The sequence below is a fragment of the Diabrotica undecimpunctata genome, chromosome 7 (genome assembly GCF_040954645.1).
Source record: "Diabrotica undecimpunctata isolate CICGRU chromosome 7, icDiaUnde3, whole genome shotgun sequence".
NCBI lineage: Eukaryota > Metazoa > Arthropoda > Insecta > Coleoptera > Chrysomelidae > Diabrotica > Diabrotica undecimpunctata.
Window position 1 is genome coordinate 95,767,368 of NC_092809.1, and position 25,027 is coordinate 95,792,394.

Below are 25,027 nucleotides of genomic sequence, written 5' to 3' on the forward strand. Positions count from 1 at the left end.
TTTCACTAAAATCGATTTACAGCATAGTTTCTGGTTAATACCTCTAGAAAGAAAAAGTAGACAGTATACAGGATTTCAGATAGATGGAGTAGTATATCAATTCAAAGTAGTACCATTTGGACTTCAATCATCTTGCAGTGCTCTATGTAGATGTCTTCATGATATTTTGGATCAATATGAACATTTTGTAATTCACTACATTGATGATATATTAATTTTTTCTAAAACGGCTGAAGATCATGAGAAACACCTAAAAATTATAATAAACAGATTAGATAAAGTTGGACTTAAAATAAATCAAGAAAAATGTACATTTTTTCAAAAAGAAGTCATATATCTAGGTTATAAACTTAACACTAATGGAATCGAAATGGATCCAGAACGGACACAAGTCATTCAGGAATATAAAACACCACACAATTTAAGAACTTTAAGAGGATTTATTGGAATAATTAATTATTATAAAAGGATGATACCAGATCTAAGTATAAAAGAAATTCCATTACTTGAACTACTGAGAAAAGGTGTAAAATGGAGATGGGATCAGAGAAGAGAACTAGCATTCCAAGAGATTAAAAACATTTTTCTGTCAAATTTGAAAATATACTATCCTGACTACACACAGCCATTCATATTAAGAACAGATGCATCAATAGAGAGATTATCAGGGGTATTATTACAAATACATGATGGGGTCGAATACCCAATACAATTCATTTCAAGAATTACAAAGCCACATGAAAAGGGTTACTCAGTTTCAGAATTAGAACTAGCAAGTATAATACACTGTGTCACAAAATTAAGATTTTATTTGTTGGGTAATGAATTTACAATAGAAACAGATCACCAAGCTTTAACGTCTATATTAAATAATAAATATGGAAACAGTAGAATACATCGGTGGAGTCTAATACTTAGTGAATACTGCTTTGAAATTAAATACATTTCTGGAAAATCCAATATAGTGGCAGATGCTTTATCAAGGTTAGAAAATACACCACAAAAAGGGCAGCGAAAAATAAAAATTGGATTAAATCAATTAGTAGAAAGTACTGGATTATATTCTAAAGAAGAAATTATAAGAGATCAGATCAATTTGAGTGAAAAACAAAAAGTCCTTAGGAAAGATGGAGTATATTATAAAATAATAAATGGCATAGAAGTATATGTAATAACTAGAACTTTAGCAAAGAAAATATTGAAAAATTTACATAACAATTATATGCATATTGGTTCAAGAAAGCTATGGATGCTATTTAGGGACAATTATTTTGCAAAGAATGACCTAAGTATAGCAAAAGAAATTACTACCCAATGCACAATATGTCAACTAAACAAAGAAAAGAATTTCAAAAAAAAAAACTTACTGATAGATCCATTTCATAGATAGATGGAAGATTTCTTTGTTGTGAATAAATTTGACATCATACTTGTTGAATTTTGTGCATATGGAAATTGTTTGGTACCCTAAAAATCATAATTTGGGGTTAGATACAGAATTGATTGTGTAAATGTCTTTATAAAAAGTGTAAAACTTACCAATTTATATTGATGAAAGTTATTTTGAATGGAAATAATTCCTAGATTTTGTCTATAAATAAACAGAACACCATATCGATTATATTTTTAATTAAGGTTATATTTTATTCTCTGATATCGCATCCATTGTTCCATTTGACATGACAGTTTGACCATAGAATAGCCGAACTGTGATCCGTTGTTCTCTGCTTTGGCATAGACAGCGAACAGGGATGTATTTAACACATTTTAAATAAATAAAAAAAAATTTTGAATTATTAAATTTAATAAGGTATGAGAAAATTAATATTTAAAAAAATAATAAGTAAATTATTTATTTTAAATATTATTTTTGGGGTATTGTGACGATTGGGGTTTATAGAAAATAATTTATAAGTTATATACTACATAATATTAGATATAAAAAAGTATTTGATTATTTTAAATAAGTTATATACTAGAGAATTTTATAAAAATATATTTATGTGAGGGCATTTTAAGAAATTAGTATATAATAATTGTAAAAAGTTGTATTTTAGTAATTATAATGTGGTAGATAGATTTAAGTGAGCCATGTGCATAGGCAACCAAAAATACTCTCGAGTGATTGACAGATAGAAATTAATCATAATTGGGAATATAAAGTGGGGTTATAATAATATATTGTTTGAATTGTGTATTTTATTAAATTAGAGTGTTAGTTACTAATTTGAATGTTTATTCTGATCTGAAAAGCCTAAATGTCAACAAATTTATCAATGGAACATTAACGAATTCTCTAGAGTGCAGAGTGTGACCATTGTTTACAGTCGAACATTCTCGAAATAATGATTATGGCGGTGGATCGAACAGATATTTTTTTCGAGAACATCTATATGGAAGTAATGGAACAAATTGGAACATGATCTCTTACCAGATGGTTCTGGAATATCAAAAAGGATATAAATACCCGTGATTTGGATTCAAGATGGCAGTTTTTGGAGTTTTTAGTCAGAAGTCAAGCAGTTTATTATGAAAGTTAGTAGATTAGTTAGTGAAGTCAATTGTTCACAGTTTTAGTAAGTAAGTCAAGCAGTTTAATAAGAAATATGAAAGTTAGTTGGAGATAGTCCAATTGTTTAATATAGTGAGTTAAATGAAGATTAAAAATTATGCATATATTTAATGCACATTTATAATTATACACAAATAATTATTGAAGATTATAAAAGTATATTAGAAGAATATTGGATGGACATTGGAAGGAATTAAAATTATATTATGATTGGAGATTAGTATAAATCAACGTATAATAATTGGATATTGGTATATTGAAAAGAAGAATAAATATAAATGGTGTTTGCTGGTGGTGTATAAATGCTGGTGAAGAAAACTATATCTTAAATTGGTAGAAGCTGATAATTGGAAAAAGTAATTTCACAAAAAACAAGGATAACTGAAGTACGAAGACATTCAGTGGTGATTAGAATCTATATAGTAGAAAACAGTTCATTTAGGCATTCAGTGAAAGAAAGGTACAAAATTTTGTTAATATAATTTAGTTAGTGTCATAACAATTTCAATTTTGAAGATAGTTTTGTTTAAATTTTAGATTGTCTATAGAATTTAATTAGTTTTATAAGAATATCAATTTAAAGATAGTTTATTTTAAATTTACATTGGCTAGGTTAGATATATATATATATATATATATATATATATATATATATATATATATATATATATATATATATATATATATATATATATATATATATATATATATATATATATATATGTGTGTTTCATAATAGTTATAATAAAGATAATTTAAAAAAGTACTTACAAACTAATTCTTTGAGAACCGCGATAAAAACCCTATATATTATATTATTAAAAATACTCATTGCTCATCATTCAAACAAAAAACACATCATAACAATATATATATATATATATATATATATATATATATATATATATATATTAATAAGGTTCCATATTTTCAAAAATCAAATAGAAAATATTAAGACAAAAATCAAATCACCGACCAACAGAAATCGCAAACACCCTGTATATTATACTGTTTAGCATTAGTTTTAGAAAGTGTTTTTTTTTTCGAAAAGTGAATTTTATACGTTCAAAGACATTCCCAGAAAATAAGAAGACCATATATTGGTTTTTCTAACGGTTTAGTTTTAAATAGACATTTTTGTAAACAGTTCTACCTTAAACTTTCTATTGTATGGATTACAAAGAATTATACAATAGGGTAGGTTTGTAAATAGTTTTTGAGAGGTAATTAGCCTTCTTTCTCTAGAAATTGAAAATGTTTATTAGATGACCGACGGATTATTGGATAGGAGAAAGTTAGCTTTTTTTCTTTAAAGAAAGTAAAATTTGTTTGGATGGAGATACGTTCTGATTGGTTCAAGGAAAAAGAGAAGGGATATGGAAGGATTTTGGATAGAGTTTTGCAAGAGAGAGAAAAGCATTGTGAATTGAATATCGGGCGAGTATACTATAGTTTTTTTTTGTGGAGACGACGTTGCTAATTAGCCAAGCTTTTTAAAAAAGTCTAGATTGTGAAAAGTTGTATTTGTGTTTGGTGGAAAGAGTTCCAACTGTGGTAGCAGACAGAAGAAATAACTGACATGCTGTAAGTAATAAATAGATGTATAGTTTTATACTGAACCAAGTCGATTAGTTGAGATATCCTTGTGTCTGGAGAGGAGGAGTTTATTCATGTAGTAAAGATTTGGAGCAGAGGAGTTTAGCAGGAGTATTCTGGAGAAACTGAAAGGTATGAGCAAGGTGGACAAGGCACAATCAAAGGAGAGAGAGGTGAAGTCATCAATTTTGGGAACAAAAGGTTAGTTTCGTCATTTTTAGAAACAGAGACTTTCAATCACGACCACCTATTTAAATTAGAGTTATTCGTTTTTTGTTGGTTTTAGTGAGAATTATAATACATGATAATTTATCGGGAGTCACTAAAATTAAGAAATTTTAGATTTGCATATAAGCATAATTAATTTGTATTGATAATTGTGGATGTATGATTTGATGGGTGTTTAAGATTTTTATTCTAATCATTGTATACGGTATATTTATGTTTATTAAAAATCTTTACTTTTAATATTTGATTGTTTTTTTTTATATAACATTTGCTTTGTAAGTCATAATTGTGCTGTAATTTTATTTTCCTATTGTCTATCCATTTTTTCCTCAAAGGCAACGAGCAAAAAAAAAATTTTGAAGCCACGTTTTGTTTTTAATAAGTAAAAGAGCCCTTAGATATCATATTAATTTGTTAAAAAAAAATAAATAATATAAACATACAGTTTTAGCAAATCACAACAATATATACATAAAATACTCAAGATCATAACTGAAATGTAGTGTACGTACAGTATTAAAAAACAAATGAGCATTAAATCTGAGATATTTTTCGTTAATTGATACTAATCGCAATCTATATCTAAATCATCCTCATCCTCTAAATTATCTCTTATATTAATTATCACCGGTTCAATATCTTCCTGCAAATTGTCCACCGCAAACATTTTTTCTTCTTTTTTCTTGACGTGGATCACATAATTATTCCACTGCTCTTTAGATACGCGTTGGTAAGCTTCTTTTATTAAACGTTCTATCGTTTTTTCTTTAAAATCGACGTTGTTTAAAGCCACATACCTTTTTACTTGACTCCACACCACCTCAATCGTGGTCAGCTCGCAATGGTAAAGCGGCAGTCTCTAAATCTTAACGCCATATTTTTCCGCAATTGTTTCAATTTTGTACTTGTCGTACTTATCTCTAAATGCGGCCGCAGTAAAAAGTAATTCACTTTTTAGGTAATCTAACGCACCGCTTGGGGCAAACCGGCAACGTGGTTGGCCGTTCTCCCGTAAAACATACATTACTTATCTTACCTGCACTGCATTCAAACTGTGGTTTCTACTATAGTAATGTTTACTACTCTCTCCTACCTTTAACCACAGATTTAGATGCAGTAACGGTTACTGTTTGGTGTCCATACAAACTTACCATTTGCAGCATATACATCCCTTATAACTACACTTACAATTAAGAAGAGTTATTCGATTAGTTATTTCAACGTATAAATATTTTTGTTGGTGACTTTAATGCCCAAATTTGGGGATGAGCACCAAGAATTTGGTGCTCATCCCCAAATGCTGAATGAGGCTTCATGCAAAACGTTGTCGTTTTGGATAACGCGTCATACCACTCCCGCAAATTTGATTTCCCGAAAAAAATGTGGAACAAAAGGCAAACCAAGGATTGACTAATCGAAAAGAAAATTTTCTTCGAGGAAGATTACGAGGTATTAGATATTTTATGTACACAGGCATTTTTTATAGAATTTATTTGTTTTTTTTGTTTATTCTCTTATTTAACTCAGTTAAATTAATGAGTAAGGATTTTTGAAACGAAGCGCGTACAGTTCTGATTTCTCAGTCTATCGCCAAACTACCACACACCTAACACTGTGGGGGCATTAGTGGCATCGCTGCACGCCGTAAGACCAACACTGCATTCTAACTGTGGCTTCTACTATAGACACAAATATTGAGGTACCACCACTGTCTCTTGTACAGTTAGTGCAGATATGATAATATCCTTTAAGGTTTTTAAGTTTGCCTTGATGGTCAATTTTAAAACTTGTTTCCTGGAGACAAAAGCTGCCGAGATTGTGACGGGAAATAATCTTTTGAATTCTTTCTAACCGAGGATAAAATCCGTCGTAATTTCATTGTATCAAACTGAATGGTATTAATTTTAAAAAAGGAATAAGAGAAAAGAACTAAAAACTGGTGAGAAGGAAAGAATCAATCAGTTGTGTTTCCATCGTCAATGACCATAAAATTTTTTCAAAAACCATTTCATCGTTCAGTGAAATATTTTTTATCGGGATATAGCTTTAGCTTAATTTTATTTAAGAGACGTGTTATATGATTTTTAAAGATCTTTCTTTGATCTGAGCGGCAAATTTACTGGCTCCACTTTGTATACTACAAAGTAAAAAAATTTAATTTTGAAATTTATTCTTTTTTCCTTATTTTAGCCAAGTCGAAAGCGGGAGGAAGCACGTGCTTTACAAAACTTAAGAAGAAAATTTCAGGCTGTGAGAGTTTTGCAAGCTAATAGGGCAGAGCCTGTTGAAGCTTCGTCTTGTGCCAATAATAACCTTAGTCCCGAAGAACTTGATAACAGGCCTTATCTGCTAAAAAAGGTAGGTTTAATATATGATCATTTAAACACTACCTGTATATATTTTATAGATTTTTTTACATATATGCATTGCATACTATTAATTACGCATTCAACAATTTTACACTGTCACTACTGTAATTTTATCTGATATTGCAAACGTTAATATATAAAACATTTAAAATTTTACGGTTTGGTGATTTTGTAAATAAACATTTAATCGATTAAAAAATATTTCTTTAATTTTTTATATGTGGGTTTTCCATGAAACAACGTTCTATATGCGCAAAATAATGTACTGCTGACTGTGGGGAATATTATAAGACTCAACTTGCCTGTTTTGGTAGTTTGAAAATTAGTCAACTTTCAACTTTCGGTATAACAACGTTGTATGTGTTAAAGTGAGCCGTGTTTCGCGCCAAATTTTCTGCAGGTGTTTTGTAAGTCAACGTTTTCAATCGTGTAATTTGTCATTTGAAGCTAAAATGGATGTTAGTATAACCAAGTTAGTGATTACCCAAATTAACAGAGGAAAACACGAAAGTTTAACATTGATAAGTGGAAGCAGAATATTAGAAAACGTCACAGATATGCTAGTGATTTGTATGTTTTATCTAGAGAAGTAGCCAAAGAAGCTTAAGTTAAAGTTATCTACTTACTTACTTAGTCCTAAGCCTTTCTACCGTTAGGTGTAAGGCTGGTGGGGTTAAGATTTGCACTGTTGTCTCCATGCTATCCGGTCTTGTGTTAGATTTCGTGCACTTTCCCATAAAGTTATCTAAACTAGTTTTATGTTTTAAAACAATATTTATTTTAGGTGCATATTTGTAAATGTAAGCTGTATGCTATGGGTTGTTCTGCTGAGTTATTAGTGTACAATCACGAAAAACTATTCAAAACGCTTAGAGAACTGAGTTACAATGGCCAATCAAAATTTTTATCTCAGTCTCTTTCGCTGGAAAGGGAAAGGAAAGGAAATTTAACTTGGGTTTTGGACTTCCCAGATCAGATACTTGTTTATATCGTGACAAGCTCTTTATCAAACTTTCTTCTACTAGCAATGAATGTGAAAGACAGAAAATAGAAATTGAAAGTAAAATTCATCATATGCGAGCGGAAACAGCTTACAAAATATTAAGACAAGATACTGAAATTACAAAAGTAAATGCTAATTATGTCGTTTTATGTACTGATTTGGAACAAGTTCTCTTTTGCCAAAATTTAACTCACTCATCAATCTTCTACCAGCGACAACGTTCTTTGTATAACTACGCTGTTCATAATCTATCTAATTAGCCTTCTTCGGTCCATCTTTGAATATAGGCCTCCCCAATCCTTTTCCATTCTTCTCTGTCTGTCGCTAGTCGCTATAGTCATCCACCTAGAGCCCACGTACTTCTTGATATCATCTGCTCATCTTATTTGGGGCCTTCCTCTGCTTCGTTTATATTCCCACGGTCTCCAACTTATAAGAAATTTGTTCAATCGGTCTTCTTTTTGTCTTATATTGTGTCCTGCAGATCTCCATTTCAATTTTGCAACTTCTTGTCTAACATCCCTCACTTTTGTTTTCTCTCTTATCCACTCGTTTCTCTTTTTATCCATTAATCTTATGTGCAACATTTGTCTTTCCATTGCTCTTTGGGTTTTTATGATTTTGTCTATGTTTGCTTTTGTAAATGTTCACGTTTGGGAACCATAAGTGAGAACAGGGATGATTGTATACTTTGGTCTTAAGATGCTGTGGATATCTTTTGTTGTTAAGAATGTAGCTTAGTTTGCCAAATGTCGCCCATGCCAGTCTATCTCGTCTTTTTATCTCTGCTGTTTGGATTTCTTTGTTAAGTTTTATAATTTGACCCAGATATATATAATCCTGAACTTGTTCTATTTCATCTTGTCCGATCCTCATTGTGATGTCTTCATCTGTATTTTTTATGGTTTTGGTCTTGCTGTAATTCATATTAAGGCCTATCTTTCCAGCTTCTACGTCCAGTTCTTTCATCATTTCAAATAATTCTTCTTTTGTTCTGTTCATAATATGGGGAGTAATACTGCTACAATGCTGCTGTAGAACGAAGTAATGGCGCATCGAGGCTCCACTGAGATAGCATCAGCATTGCTACTTTATATAACTGAAAACTTCAATCGTCTTGATCCAGGTCAGGAAAGAAAACTTGTTATTTGGTTAGTTATATGTGTCGGCCAAAATAACAATTAGAAAGTCATAACATTACTTCGACTCTTTAGAAAAATACTTCACCCAAATTAAGCAAAAGTTTCTAACTAGTGGACACAGCTTTCTGCCCTGCGATAGAGACTTTGTCCTCATAGAACGCAACAAGAAATTTTCATCGGTTTATATCGCGTTTCAGTGGACAGATGTAATTGCAAAAGCTAGAGTTTAAAACCCACTTAAAGTTATCTACATGCATCAAATATTTTTTAAAAGTTTTATCAACGCAGAAAATGTAGTATGGAAAGATGCAAAGTGCAAAATAACTCAGTCAGTGTGGATACAAATTAGCTCAGATGATCCAAATACTATAGGATTAAGAAAATCCCACAACAATATTCAACCATGGTCATCTTATTCTTTAAAATCAACTAAAACGCCTATAACTGAAGTCACTCTTGCTGAACTTATAGAAGCCTATGAAGGGCCACTACTTAAACAAGAAAAACATGACAATTTATTAAATATTGCCGAATATATTCCACTACAGTATGTAAGCTACTATCAAAATCTTAAGAGTGAATAATATTATTTTGATATGTACGTCATATAAAACATGTTTATAAGTAATTTGTTAATTATATGTACGTTTTTTAATTTTACGTGCATTTCATTTTTTATTTCTAAAACAACATTTTAACCGCCTACTTCCACCAACAACGTTTTAACCGACGAGGATTTAACACGTTGTTTATTAAAATATAGCATATATGTTCATAAATGCTTGTTTTGTATAACCTAAGGTTATTTTTGTTGATATCAATGTTATGCATCCTATAGTCTATCATATTACCTTCATAAGTTTTTTTAATAATCAATTATAAGGTGTTTTTTCAATTTGTCGAAAAAAAGCTATTTTGCGTTTACAACGTTGTTCCAGCATAGCATTCAATTATGTAATTTCTTTTTTGTTTTCGACAGTAAGTTTTACAAAAGGTCACTAAAAATCTACAGTTTGTTATTATTAATTATAATAATAATTACCTCTATGGTAATTTTTAAGTTTTAAACAATTATTGACAATAACGATTTAGAATCCACAAGGAATCTACGTTCCTGTATTTGCCTGTATACCATATATTAAAAAATTAATTAAAATCCTTTGTAAAAGGTATATATTTAAAAATGATGAATTCCGAAAACGTTTTGTCTAACACAGCCCGTTTGGGTTTTTAAATATATACCTTTTACAAAGGATTTTAATTAACGATTTAGAACTTTCTAAAGACACAGACTATGAACCACATAAGACTATGCTGTAGAGAATAGCATAAAAAGCTCGAGAAGGTTTAAGATGATGTGTTAAATTTGTAATGCTTTTATTATAATCATATATTGCCACTAATAAATGATGTACTAATTTTTTTTGTTTGTATAGTATTGTGCGAATCATTGTGACATTTTTCAATATTTACACTTTATAACACTGTCCACACATTTCCAATTGACCAAGCATTGAAAACATAAACTTAATTTTCTCAGCCTTTTATTTGAGGGTATCTTAGGACATTTTGCACTAAGTTTGTGTTGTTTTGTACTCTTTTGTGTTGTTTTCGGTAATTAGTGAGTTTGTTTCGTTTAATTTCATCATGGATATTACTCTTAGGAAGCTTGAAAAGATTATAACGTTAAGTGAACACACTTCTATGTCAGAAAGAGAAACCGCAAGAACTTGTGGAGTGAGTCAGAGGGTAGTAAGCAAAGGTTTGAAGCATAAACGAGAAACAAGATCAATGGAAATGAATAGGATATCACCAGCAGATAAAAGATTTTCACTTTGAAAGAGCAAATTGGACCCAAGAAAAACAAGACAAGAACTCCAACAAGATCTAGCAGCATCAGGTGTAATGATTCATTAGTCGGCTGTTCGGAAAAGACTTTTGGATAATGGTAGAAGGGCAATGCGTCCACAGAAAAAACAGCTTCTAACTGAATGAATGAAGAAACAAAGGCTATTGTGGGCCAAAAAAATACTCTAATTGGACTGTAGACGACTGGAGAAAAAGTCCTATTTACAGAGGAAACTCACTTTACAGTTTAGGAACAGCGGTCGAAACTTTTTAGAATAGCTCAAGACAGAGACAGTTTCGCCATGTTAATCGCCAACGTCAAGGGGACTTGATAGGGCACGTTAAGAAGAAGGTCGAAATTCGTCAGAAAGTCTGATAATGAAAACCTTACATTATCTCATATTGATCAAACCGTAAAATATCCATAGGGATGTTTTTCATACATGGGGGTTAGATCTTTGGTACCAATCGAAGGCATGATGAACAGCCAAAAATATAAATCCATGTTGGAACAGCGTTTGGACACAGAACTCCAAAAATGTCAGCCCCAAGGAGGAGCGATTCTTCAACAGGACTCTACTCTTTGTCACAAGTCAAAGCAAACGAAGGAATTCAAAAATAAGATTATTGTTTTAGATTGGCCCGATAATTAGCCAGACCTCAACCCCATTGAAAATTTATGGGCCATTTGCAAAGCTAGACTACACAATATTGACTATACTACAAAAATCAAAATTATAGAAACGGTCATTCAGGTTTGATTTCGAGATAAAAGGATATCTGGGAACTGTCAGAATCTCGTAGAATCTATGCCAAAACGAGTAAAATCAGTAATTGCAGCCAAAAGGGGACATATTTCCTACTAAATGATGTAAGTTTACCTCTATAGTTTTGTCAGAATATAATTTTTTTCTAAATAAACTGTTTTTTCATTAAAACAGCCTATGATTCCATTAATTCGCACAATACTGTATTTTAAGATACATCTTTGAAAATCTGCGGCATTCACCACATTTTGAAAATATGTTTCTCTCACCATAGTTTAAAATATATTATGTCCATTCACCAACTTTTAGAATTTTCGTAATCAAGAAGAAAAAAAACAAAACGATTAAAAAATAAAATTTTATGACTTTCTAAACATAATTTATAAATCATATTTAAGTAGCTGATATAATTTTGAACAAAAATGTTTATCCGTACTTTTTGTGTAATCGTTTTCTCAGAAACAACGGTTTTGGATGTCAGATACGCGTGCCAAACCAATTTTAAATAAAATTTGTATCAAATCGACGGTAAAAATTCGATACCTTTTGATCAGAATGTCCTATCGACAAAAATCAAATTGCGTTTTAAGAGCGTAGGCGCAAAATTTCGGGCCAATGCTTTTTAAATGCATTAATTTTTTTCGAATCCTGAGAAAACTAATAAGTATTTTTGAAAAATTTAAACGCAGAATGAAAGAATACATTATTACTGAGGGCCGAAAGTTTCTGAAAACTTCTATGTTTATTTTAATAAGTTACAGGGGTGAAAAAAAAAAAAAAATTAGTGTGATTTTTAATTTCAAATATTTCATTCAAAAAAACTTTTTGTTTATTCTAAGGGACTTTCGGCCCTCGGTATTAATGAAATCTTTCATTCTGCGTTTAAATTTTTCAAAAATATTTGTTAGTTTTCTCAGGATTTGAAAAAAATGAATGCATTTAAAAAGCTTTTAAAAAGATTTTTGCCATTTTTTACGATTCCCATGAGATCAATGAAATTTATTATTGATGATGGAATTTTCATTCTAAGCTTAATCTTCAAAACCTATTTTGAGCTTTGGCAACAAATATGAGGCATTTGAAATATGCCTAAAAACGCAGAATTTAAACGTTCACATTAAAAACGATCTAAAACGTTTAAAACTGCTTCTTTTAGATGATACAACTTCAGCTACAAATTCTACCCAATAATGTGTCTTCGGGAAGGCCTTTCCCATACCGCGATTGTTTGTAATGAGAACGTCTAAAATACGTTTTTAGGCAAATTTGAAGTGCCTCATATTTATTGCTTAACCTTTCACTAGACGCAGCTTGTCTAGGAGACCGGTGGGAGACAATGACGGTCAATGCTAAAGCCAATCGGAAGCTTTCGACTTTCTTCGACTCTGTACCTTCTTTTGATATGTACACTTATCGACTGTGTTACACAAGGATCTAGGGATCCCACCTTAAATTTTCACCTTTACCATGCGAGATGCGCTATGCACCATTACGCAGATGATTTTAAGATTTTGACATTTTTGTTTCTCCTAACATAACCTGTATCTTTTACCGATTAAAAAAGGAGATCAATGCTCATCATATTATTATAACCAATAAAAATAACCTTGGTCCATCCTTAGTCGTTTTCTTAGGTTGTTCAAAATTTCTATAAATATTTTGAGAACGATTTCAAAACGTCAAACTTTGGTTAGTTAAAAAATGTAATTTTTATTACAACCAATAAATTGTGGCTTAATCCCATGTAAACATAATATTTAAATTAAAAAAGAAGTTTAAAAAAGTTTCATTGTAAAATATTTTGCTATTTAGTAGTGGGAATAAAATGTAAAGAACGTACAAAAAAACCAGTAGAAGTACTCAATGTTTGTCAAATAAAACAAGAAATAGGCTTTTTGAAAGAGGAGAGTAAGAATTTTGGAAATAAGGATAATATTATTATGAATGATATGAAGGATAAAATTTTACCATTTTAGTGATAATTTCGATAAGACTACATAAATGAAAGATTATAATTGGTCAATTAAATATCTAGCTTAAATCTTCTTCTTCTTAGAGTGCCATATCCCTACGGAACGTCGGCGACTACCATGCTTATAATATTGTTATACTGATCTCGGTCTTGCGCTACGTGTAGCAATTAGTCCGCTGTCAAACCTGTCCACTGCCGCAAATTCCTCAACCAAGAGAGTTTCTTCCGTCCTATCCATTTCTTTCCTTCGATTTTACCGTTGAGAATTAGCCGAAGGAACTCATATCTTGGTCCTCTGATTATATGTCCCAGATATTCTAGTTTACGCCTCTTAATAATATTTAATAGAGTTCTTTGATGTCCCATTCTTCGAAGAACTTCTTCGTTTCTGGTTCTGCTAGCTTAAATCTAGTTGTCAAATAAATTGTCAATTTATTATTTCTTGAAATCACAAGCCAAAATTTTAAAATCATAATATGCGTAATGGAGCATCGCGCAGCTCGCATGGTAAAGGTAAAAATTTAAGGTGGGATCCCTAGATCCAAGTCTGTGTTACTGTGTATCATTACAGTGTTCATGCTCGAACTGTAAGTTTGTAATTTGTAAAACCGGTGCAGTGCACCGTGTGCGTCTAGACAAGTAATAGAATTTTGTGATTTCTAAGTAATTGTTTTATAATAAAACTTTATGTTTCAAATATTATGGAATATGAAAAAGAGCAGAATATTGTTATCACTTTTTGAAAAAGTTTCGACGGGTGATGATGAAGAGGAAGATCATGTAGAAGAAAACTTGGAGTGAAGCGATACGGAACATGAAAATGAGGAATTAGATGATGAGACAGATTTTATCATTGGTCGCCACTGCCTTGGCGGCAAAACGGTAAACGGGTCTTTCAAGATCTCTACGGATCTAAGAAAAATGTTACCACCGACAATTGTACACCAGCGTTGATCTTGGTATAAGCTTGAAGAAAAATGATTTAACTCTTTTGGAAATAATAAAAGTAAATAGAAGAGAAATTCCCTGCATAATATTTCTCTAACAATCAAGGACCTATTGGCTCTAGTACATTTGGGTTTGATTCAAGAGGAACACTAGTGTCATATAAACAAAAAAAAAACTAGATAAATTATGCGTACAATATGATGTGACACGTTGTAGTAGAAGAAGGCCTATGCATGTACAGTACTATTTTTTGTACAGCCTTTTAAATGTTACAGCAATAAACTTCTTTGTTATTTACAATTGTAACATTCCAAATTCCACAAAGATCCGACGAGAAAAGAAACTATTACAAAAATTTTGGACCATTTTTTGCGCTATGTAAATAAACATTTTAAAGAATACTACAGTCGTCAGAGACGAAAATGCCACTCAACCTCTTAATAACATACGAACAAGCTGAATTTTGTCAGGAATATTAATTTTGATTGAATAATTATTGACATATTTTGTTTATAGTCCAGTCATCAGAGAGTTGACCATTAAAAATCATACAAACAAGCTGAATTTTGCTGAGAATATTAAATTTAAGATCCCAAAAAAGATACAAAGAAGTTAAGCACTTTTACCCCGGGCTTGCCCCTAAAACCCACTTGTAGGGGTGTAGAAAGAAAGAAAAAATCGATTGACCAGGAATCTGTACGTCGTAGAAAAAATATTTCAAATAAAAATTGTAGCTGAGTTAATTATAAACAAAAATGTTTATTAGCACTTTTTGTGTAGAATTGACCGTTCCCTCAGAAACAATGCTTGAAGCAACTGTCGATTTTAAATGAGAGTTACGTGCGCGAAATCAATGTTCAATAAAATTTGTATCAGCTCAACGGTAAAAATTCGATATCTTTTGATCCAAGTGTCCCATCGACAAAAATCAAGTAGCGTTCTATAGGCAAGGGGTTTATCTTTCGTACGCAATTTTCTATTTTGCCGCAAGTAAACTTAGATTTTATAAAGTTGTTAATAAATAAACGTGGATCGATGTTCATGAGATCAATACAATCTATCCCTTTTATTGACTGGCCACCATTAAGTTTTGATTACTAGAGCCTAACCTTCAAAACCTATACCATAAAATTTTAGTTTTGAGTTTTGGCAAGAAATGTGATGCATTTGAAATATGCTTAAAAAGCGCTGGATTTAAACTTTTTCATTTCAAATCATCTAAAACGTTTAAAACTTTGTTTTTAATAAAACTAGTACGTTTTTCAAAAGAACCAAACTTCTGCTGTAAGCCACAAACAAACTGTCTTCTTGGAGGCACTTCCCGTGACGTGCAATCGTTTTAAATATAAAACAATAAATTCTGCGTTTTTTATTTCAAATGCCTCATGTTTGTTGATACTGTTACGACTTTATTAATTATAATTTATTATATTGTTCTTATTTTAATTTATTAAAACACGATAATTTATATCAATTTATTAAACCACTGTACAACAATTTATTTGACTAATAATACATAATTTATCTATACGAACGATACAATTTAAACGCGGCGCGCGATCTTCAGATATTAACTGTTCTCTTCAAAACAAAATTTCTCTTTTTATATAAAACTCCGTTAGTTTCGGAGTTCCCTATAGCAGACATGAATTTACTCGAACATTGTTGGTGGTTTATTAAACTGTTTATTCGGGCTGTTGGGCCGTTGTCTTCTGTTGAGATTTGTTCTCGACGTTTCGCCAACACTAGGGGTTGGCATCTTCTGGAGATGTTGATGCTTCGCTTGTAAGCAGAAACTGACGACGCGTTGTACTACGGAGGCAATATTTATAATTCCCACTCGCCTCCCCTCCACTGGTTTCGGCTTGAGGGGGCGTGTCGTTGTTTATAGTAGCTTTTCTATCTCTACTATAAACAACGACACGCCCCCTCAAGCCGAAACCAGTGGAGGGGAGGCGAGTGGGAATTATAAATATTGCCTCCGTAGTACAACGCGTCGTCAGTTTCTGCTTACAAGCGAAGCATCAACATCTCCAGAAGATGCCAACCCCTAGTGTTGGCGAAACGTCGAGAACAAATCTCAACAGAAGACAACGGCCCAACAGCCCGAATAAACAGTTTAATAAGTTAGACGATGGCCGTGAAAGCCTAACGCAATTGTTGGTGGTGTTGACAAGAATAACGGGAACGCCATCGAATAGACTAGAACACGGTCAACGGCTAAAACTAGTTTTTCAACTGCTTGGAACCCTCGAGATGGATGACTCATCATAATTCGGGTCTAGAGGCTTCTGGTAAACAAACGCCGAAATTACTACAACAAAAACAGAATTAGTCATAATATATTTACAGTTTTATAGGCCATGATATTTATTATCGTAACATTGCCCCCCTCTTAAAAGAAGGTTCCTCCTGGAACCTTGTCGCGACTGGAACTGGAACTGTACGCTGGTATCGGCAACTGGACCCTCTTTTACAACTTCCAGTTGTATAAAAATGACAAGGGACGGTTTTCTCTCCGCACCAGTAACTATGCGGATTGCAACAGACTAACACCTGGACTTCGGTGTCTTTAAAGATCTCCTCCACCATATTTCGGATAACCCTCCAATCTAATTGGCGGCACTCCAACTTTGGCATGGCTAACTTATGCACGTCGGACTCTAGTACGTGCTCTCTCAATTGAGGTAAGGCTTCCCATATATCTCGGTAGGTAGGTTGGTCACGGGCAGTGTCTTTTGTTACCAGGTAGAAAAGGTAACGTGATGCATCTTGGAGTTTCAAGGTTTTACCGGGAGCTGGCACTTGGCATTGAAATTCTGCAACTCGACCAAACTTCCTTCGAAAGACGGATGCCAACTCTGGTGCGTCTTTGATACTGGCCGGGATGGTAAGGGCCAGCGAGTAGATCTTACTTTTCTTCAGTGGTAACACCATGTCTTGCTTTACCGGTACCTCCATAGGCACCCATGAATTCCTCAAACGTGAGGTCAGACACATCTTGGACTTGGTTTACTTCCACTTCTTCATCTACGTCGTGGTCACCTTCGAAAGACGCCAGCCGGTTATGGTGTACTATCATCGGCTTTCCCCTCGGAATCTTGCTTATTCGGTAGATGACATCGTTGATCTTCTCCATAATTAAGTATGGGCTTTCCCAAAACTGCTGCAGTTTGGGAGAACAACCTTTTCGCTTCTTGGGATTATAGAGCCAGACTTTGTCGTTCTTCCTAAAGCAACCCTTTTCGGCTTGTGTATCGTACCGTTTCTTCATTATGTCGCTAGCTATCTGAAGGTGGGAACGGACCAACTCATGTACATCGTCCATTCTTCTTCGTAATTCGATCACATAATCTTCACCTGCTACATCTTCTCCAGGTCGACACCCAAACTCTAGATCACAAGGTAGTCGCATTTCGCGTCCGAATAGGACTCTGGCTGGTGTCTGGCCTGTTGATTCGTTAACAGCAGATCTGTAGGCCATTGTGAAGAACGGAAGGTATTGGTCCCAGTCTCGCTGATAATCGGACACCATCTTTGTCAAATACTTGCCAACTGTCCTATTCATTCGTTCTACCATACCATCCGATTGCGGATGATACGCGGTAGTTCTTGTTTTCTTCATGCCTAGTCTATCACATATGCCTTGGAATAGATCGCTTTCGAAGTTCCTGCCTTGGTCACTAGGGATCTCCAAAGGCACTCCAAATCGGCTGATATATTCTTGGATCAACTTATCTGCAACGGTGGCGGCCTTCTAGTCTAGAAGTGCGTAAATCTCGACCCACTTAGTGAAGTAATCCATTACTACCAACAAGTACTTGCCTCCATTTTCACTTTCTGGAAATGGCCCAGCGATATCCAAAGCTATTCTTTCAAACAGGCTTCCAACATTATATTGTCTCATAGGAGCTCTCCTTTTTTGGTAAGGCCCGTTACTCGTAGCACAAATAGTACATTTCTTACACCAGTCTTTTACGTCGTCGGAACTGTTCATCCAATAAAACCGTTCCCGAATTCGCTGAAGGGTTTTCTTTACACCAAAATGCCCTCCTGATGGACTGTCGTGTAACTGACGAAGTACTTCGGCTATTCTGCTCTTTGGGATCACCAACTGTCTTCTCTTCTCTGAACCATCATCATTTTCCAGGACTCGTTTGAGCAAGCCATCTTCCATGATAAATGAGTCCCACTGGGCCCAATACGTCTTAACTACTGAGCATAGGTTTGATATTTCTTGCCAAGGTGGTCGACGGTTTTCCTCTTTCCATTTTCGAATTTTCTGTATAACTGGATCTCTTTCTTGTTCTTCTCTGATCTTAGTAGGCGTCCAGTCGTCGTTGACCATCGTTGTTCTTAGCACTGGCTTCCTTGGATTCCGTTTTGTTGCAGTGGGAACACTCTGCTGGGCATGGCCTTCTGGAAAGAGAATCAGCATTTCTGTGGCTAACTCCGGCCCGGTGCTCAATCTTGAAATCGTATTCTTGGAGTCGTTTGATCCATCTGGCTATCTGACTCTCTGGATTCTTAAACTGCATCAACCATTTAATTTTTGACATGCCCGTCAAAAATCCCTCCATTGAAGAAACCCAAAAGGCCTTAAATAAGCTGAAAAACCACAAAGCGCCAGGTACGGACGATATACCAGCAGAACTTCTGAAATATGGGGGAGACGCACTACATCGCCAAATCCACCAGCTAATAACGCACATATGGTTAGAAGAAAGGATACCAGCACGATGGAAGGAAAACATAATAGTGCCCATCCACAAAAAAGGGGACAAAACAAAATGCGCGAATTATAGAGGAATTTCACTCCTAAACACGGCATATAAAACCCTCTCAAACATCATTCTTAGTAGACTAATCCCTTATGCTGAAAATGTCCTAGGCGAATATCAAGCCGGTTTTAGGGCAAACAGATCAACAATAGATCAACTATTCACGCTGAGACAACTTCTAGAAAAGGGTTGGGAGTATAACAGACCTATACACAATCTTTTCACAGACTTTCGACAGGCATATGATAGCGTAGAAAGAAGCCAAGTATGGAATGCCATGGCGGAGTTCTCAATACCAAAGAAACTTATTCGGATGACCAAAGTCTGTATGGAGGGTAGAATATCTAATGTACGTGTAAATAATAAACTGTCTGGCAGCGTTGAAATCAACAGTGGACTCAAACAGGGTGATGCGTTATCTCCACTACTTTTTAACCTTGTATTCGAGAAAGCCATGAGGTCGGCCGAAATAAAACAGAATTGCTATCGGTTCAAGGTCCTAAGCTATTACTCGCATATGCAGATGACATATATCTCGTTGGAGACTCCATCCTGTCCACGAAAGACATCTTCAACAAGGTGGAAGGAGCAACAAGTGAAGTAGGGCTGAAGATTAATGAAGAGAAGACGAAATATATGTGTATAAATAGAACGACACGAAGAGACAGAATAGGACAAAATGTGACGATCAACACCTTCAATTTTGAAAGAGTACAATGTTTTAAGTATCTGGGGGCCGTAATCACAGCTGACAACGATGTTACTGAAGAAATAAAAGACAGAATCCAATCTATAAACCGCTGTCTATTCGCACTGGAAAGGCTCATAAAATAAAAAAATCTTACAAGAAGTTCAAAGATCAAAATCTATAAATCCATCGTCAGACCTGTAATAACATACGGATGCGCAACGTGGACCATGACCAAAGCAAACGAAGAAAAGCTCAGACGCTTTGAACGAAAAATATTTAGAAAAATTTTCGGAACTCGCCATGACATCACCACAAACCAGTATAAGATCAGAACCAATATCGAATTAAAAGCACTTTACAATGACGCCGATATTGTCCAAGAAATTAAATCACAGCGACTAAGATGGTCAGGCCACGTGCACAGACTGCATAACGATAGACTGGTAAAACTGGTATGGGAAAAGATTCCCACAGGTAAAAGACCACTCGGACGTCCCAGAATGCGATGGAGAGATAACATCCAAGCAGATCTCCGTAAAATGAACATTCCATTTGATCCTAGGTTGATGGAAGACCGAACAAATTGGAAAAAAGTTGTACAGTCAGCCAAGACCCACCCAGGGTTGTAGCGCTACGTGATGATGATGATGATAGGTTTTAAAGACTAATCTCTAAAATGGGAATTTCACTACAACTGGTAAATGAAAGTGATCAATTTTATTGATCTCTTAGATTTTATTGATCGAGAATCTTAAAAAATGGCAAAAATCGCGCCATGTTTCTTTATTTAACACCTTTATAAAAACTGAGTTTATTCGCTGCAAAATACAAAAACTGCATGTGAAAGCTGCACTCTCTAACTTGAAAACGCATATTGATTTTTGTCGATATGACACTTGAATCAAAAGATATTGAATTTTTACTGTTGAACTGGTACAAATTTTATTGAACATTTATTTTTGCGCACGTAACTGACATTCAAAATCGACGGTCGTTTCAAGCGTTGTTTATGAGAGAACGGTTTATTCTACACAAAAAGTGCTAATAAACATTTTTGTTTATAATTATCTCAGCTACAATTTTTATTTGTAATATTTTTTTCTACAAGGTACAGATTCCTGGTAAATCGATTTTTTTTGTTTCTATCCCCCTACAAGAGGGGTTTTAGGGGGAAGCCCGAGGGAAAAGTGGTCAACTTTTTTGCATATTTTTTCGGATTTCAAAATTAATATTCTCGGTAAAATTCAGCTTGTTCGTATGATTCTTAGGGGTCAACTCTCTGACGACTGGACTATAAACAAAATAATAAATAATGTTAGAAGAAACTATAAACACTAGATTATTTGATCGAAATTTAAACAAAATGCATCCAGAGGACAATTTTTATGACCGGTTATGAAAGGTTAAACTCAAAATCGAAATTTCGTGCTATAGGTTTTAAAGATTAACAATGAAACTATTAACTCTAACAATGAAAATTCCACAACGACCAGTCAATGAAATTAATAAATTTTATTCATTTCGTGAGAATCGTAAAAAATCGCGGAACATTTATTTATTAATCAGATTTATAGAAACTAACTTCATTTGCGGCAAAATACAAACATTGTATACAAAAGCTGCACTTTTCCCCTTTAAAATGCATTTTGATATTTGTCGATAGGACACTCTGATCAAACAATATCGAATTTTTACCGTCGAATTCAATATCGTCGGTTGCTTTAAGCATTGTTTCTCAGAGAACGGTTCATTTTACATAAAAAATGTTAATAAACAGTTTTGTTCAAGCTATCTAAGCTACGTTTTTATTTGAACCATTTTTTCTACGAAGTACAGATTCGTGGTAAATCTTTCCCCCTGTGAGGGGGGGTTTTAGAGAGAAGTTGGGGGGTATGAATGGTAAACTTTTTGCATATTTTTGGGGTCTCTAAATTGACCTTCTCAGTAAAATTCAGCTTGTTCGTATGATTTTTAGAGCTCAAACCTCTGACGAATGTACTATACTATAATATTATTGCTTAATATAAAATTGAACAATAAAATCTATTTAACAAAAACCGTTTTGTATGTTATTTAAATTCTAAATCTCTTGTATAAAACATCAAAACTAACCGTTACCCTTGGCATTCAAAATTAAAGCAGCAATTACGGGAGATTGGATTTTAAGGTGAAAACAACATAAATCTTCCGTTTAGCTTCCGTATTTCTCGAAATCGGTAAAATATATCAGTCGGTTTTATTGTTTCCCGTAAAGAGTAATGGATGTTTTAAAAGTCCTAGCAAACATATGAGTATACAAATTTGAAACTATTTCAATGAAATATTTTGAACATAGATATTACGTTTTTATTAAAATATTTACCAAATAAAAACTGCTAAGTTAAATATACTTTTTAATTAACTGTTTGCTGCACGAGATTTTATAGATTTTCTAGGCTCTTAAGGTCTAGACTGCCCAAAAATAAAAATCTTAACAAAACTTATACATTTTAAATTTAGTTGAACATATGTTAACAAACAAAGAAGATTCTCATTAAAAAAAATATTTTCAAAATGACGTTTCAGGTTGATCTACATATTGGACCATTGTGCCAGTAGCAACAGTTCTTACGAATGTCCAACTAAAAAAAATTGGTGTTAATTTTTCACAAAATTTTTAAATTAATAATTAAAATTGTCTCTGTAATATTTTTGAAAACAATTTTTAGTTTTTTAAAAAAGTAATCCTACATCACAAATGATATATGTCCATTTAGATCTCATGAGCTTTTGTACTGTAAAATGCATGTTATCGCCGACTTGATCTAACGGAATGATACGAAGATAAGGTAAATTTAACTTCTGAAGGTAAAATAGAGAAAAGGCACCTAATTTCGGACAGTTGCCCAATTTCGGGTACTACTATATAACGCAGTCACAATTATTCTACTGTTGTAGCTCAAGGACAAATAATGCATGCTTCTCTGATGCATTTATCACCGAATTAAAGTACATTTACGTCGGCAGTTGCAGCTATCTTGAAACGGTCCAGTAAACTCTTCTAAATCATCGTATTTTATTTGTATTTACAACCTTATTTTCATCTTCTTCTTCTTGGAGTGCCGTCTCCCTACGGAGGGTGGCAATCATAATGGCTATTTTTATTTTAAAGCTTGCTGCTCTAAACAAATTAATCGATCTGCATTGATATCAATCACGTAGATTCTTCAACTATGAGTTCTGTCTTCGACCAACAGATCTTCCTTGAATCTTTCCCTGTATGATGAGTCTCAAAATTTCATATTTTGGTCCCCTCATCACGTGGCCTAGGTATTCCAGTTTTCTAGTTTGTTACTTTTAATCTTGTTTCTAAACAAGATAAGATTTTCATCTTAACTTGTTTCAATTATACATTAAGGTTAATCAAATAATCAAAAAATATATATTTTTTAATCTAACCTGTATAGCGTTGAGTTGTCTAATTTCGGATATATGGTAGGCTCCCAAAATCACGAAATTGGGAAATTTGGTAGAATAAAATATTTACGATAATTTTTTAATTCAGAAATGACTGGAAGCGATAAAAAGCTGTCGGCGGCACCTATGCTAGAGGATGTAGAAGCAGTAAAAAGGAATAAAATGGCTTATTTAAAAGCGTCCCGCATGTTTAAAGTTCCGAAATCAACATTAGAGGACTATGTAAGAAAGGCAATTCACCAGTTTCTCCTTGTTGCATTAAGCTAAGAAAATAATTTGGTTTGCTATTGTTTGGAGATGGATAAGCGGTATTATGGTTTGACAACATCGGACATCAGACTGTTAGCTTATCAACTTACGTTACAGGATGGTACTTCACGTCCATTTTCAAGCGAAAATGCGACAGCGGGTGAAAAATGGCCTAAAGAATTTTTAAAATGCCGTTCGAACTTAAATCTACGCAAGCCTCAGGGCCTTTCCAAAGCAAGAATAAAGGTAGTAAAGAAAAGTAACATGTTTCTTGAGCTTGCTTGTACCCGCTCTGGAGAAAACTAAATTTAATCTAGCGAAACTCTACAATGTTGATAAAACGGGAATAATAACAGTGCAGACGAAACACCCTCGCGTTATTTCCCTAAAGGGTAAGAAGCAAGTTTGCGCAGTGACTGTTGCTGAGAGAGGTTATTTAGTCACTGCGGTGTTTTCTATGAGCGCAATTGGTGGATTTGTCCGACCTTTGTTCGTATTCCCCAAGAAAAACATAAAAGCTGAGTTGATGGTGCTCATCCCAAATCCATAGCAGCTTGTTATCCATCAGGCTGGATTCAACAACATATATTCACACAGTGGATTAAACATTTTATTTCGCATGTGAAACCAACCGAAGATGATCCTGTAGTGCTTACTTTGGATGGACACTACAACCCTACAAGAAATCTTAAACTGATTGAAACAGATTCTCTATCATTTTCTTGATTTTTACATATTTACTAAACAATAATCTACAAAATGCCAAAATATTCTCACCCACCACGTCTTGCTTTTTCGATCAATCTCATTAGTTGATTTGAGTTGATCAACTTTCCTTTTCACTTCGGTTTTATATTTTGGATTATGATCATTAGAGAATTTTCCACTTCAACTATACTTATTGTATCATTGCTAACATCATAATTGTATTCTTCTTGCTTTAAACTCTTGTTTTCTTTCAGTTTACAATTGGTGCATAGTTTACTTAGAACATTGTGAAACAGTGACGTGCATATTTTGAGACATAAAATAAATGGGTAATACTATGGAATAAAATAAAAAAAAAAACACATTATTCTCAGGTAATATGTTTTCAACCAAAATTACTACAATAATTTTATTTTTTAGCTTAACTTAAACCCTACTTATCTTTATCATTCTTTTAAAAAAGAAAAAAAATATTTTGTAACTTAACAGAAAAGTAACTCGGCATTTTTATAAAAAAATACCGAAATGATATTTTCAAGAACTATTTAGATAAACTAATACCGAATTATATATCTTTTAGTTAAATATATTACAACACAACTTAGAAACCTAATAATCATCTTTAAGACTCACAGTCACTGTCACTCGAATATTCCCCAATATGAATGACTATAGGATTAATTTCCGAATATAAATC

General features: G+C 33.4%; 1 pseudogene; it reads left to right on the top strand.

The window, feature by feature from the left end:
- LOC140446553 (venom allergen 3-like) overlaps positions 1 to 25,027 on the top strand; it is a 195,158-nt pseudogene that overhangs the window by 39,792 nt on the left and 130,339 nt on the right.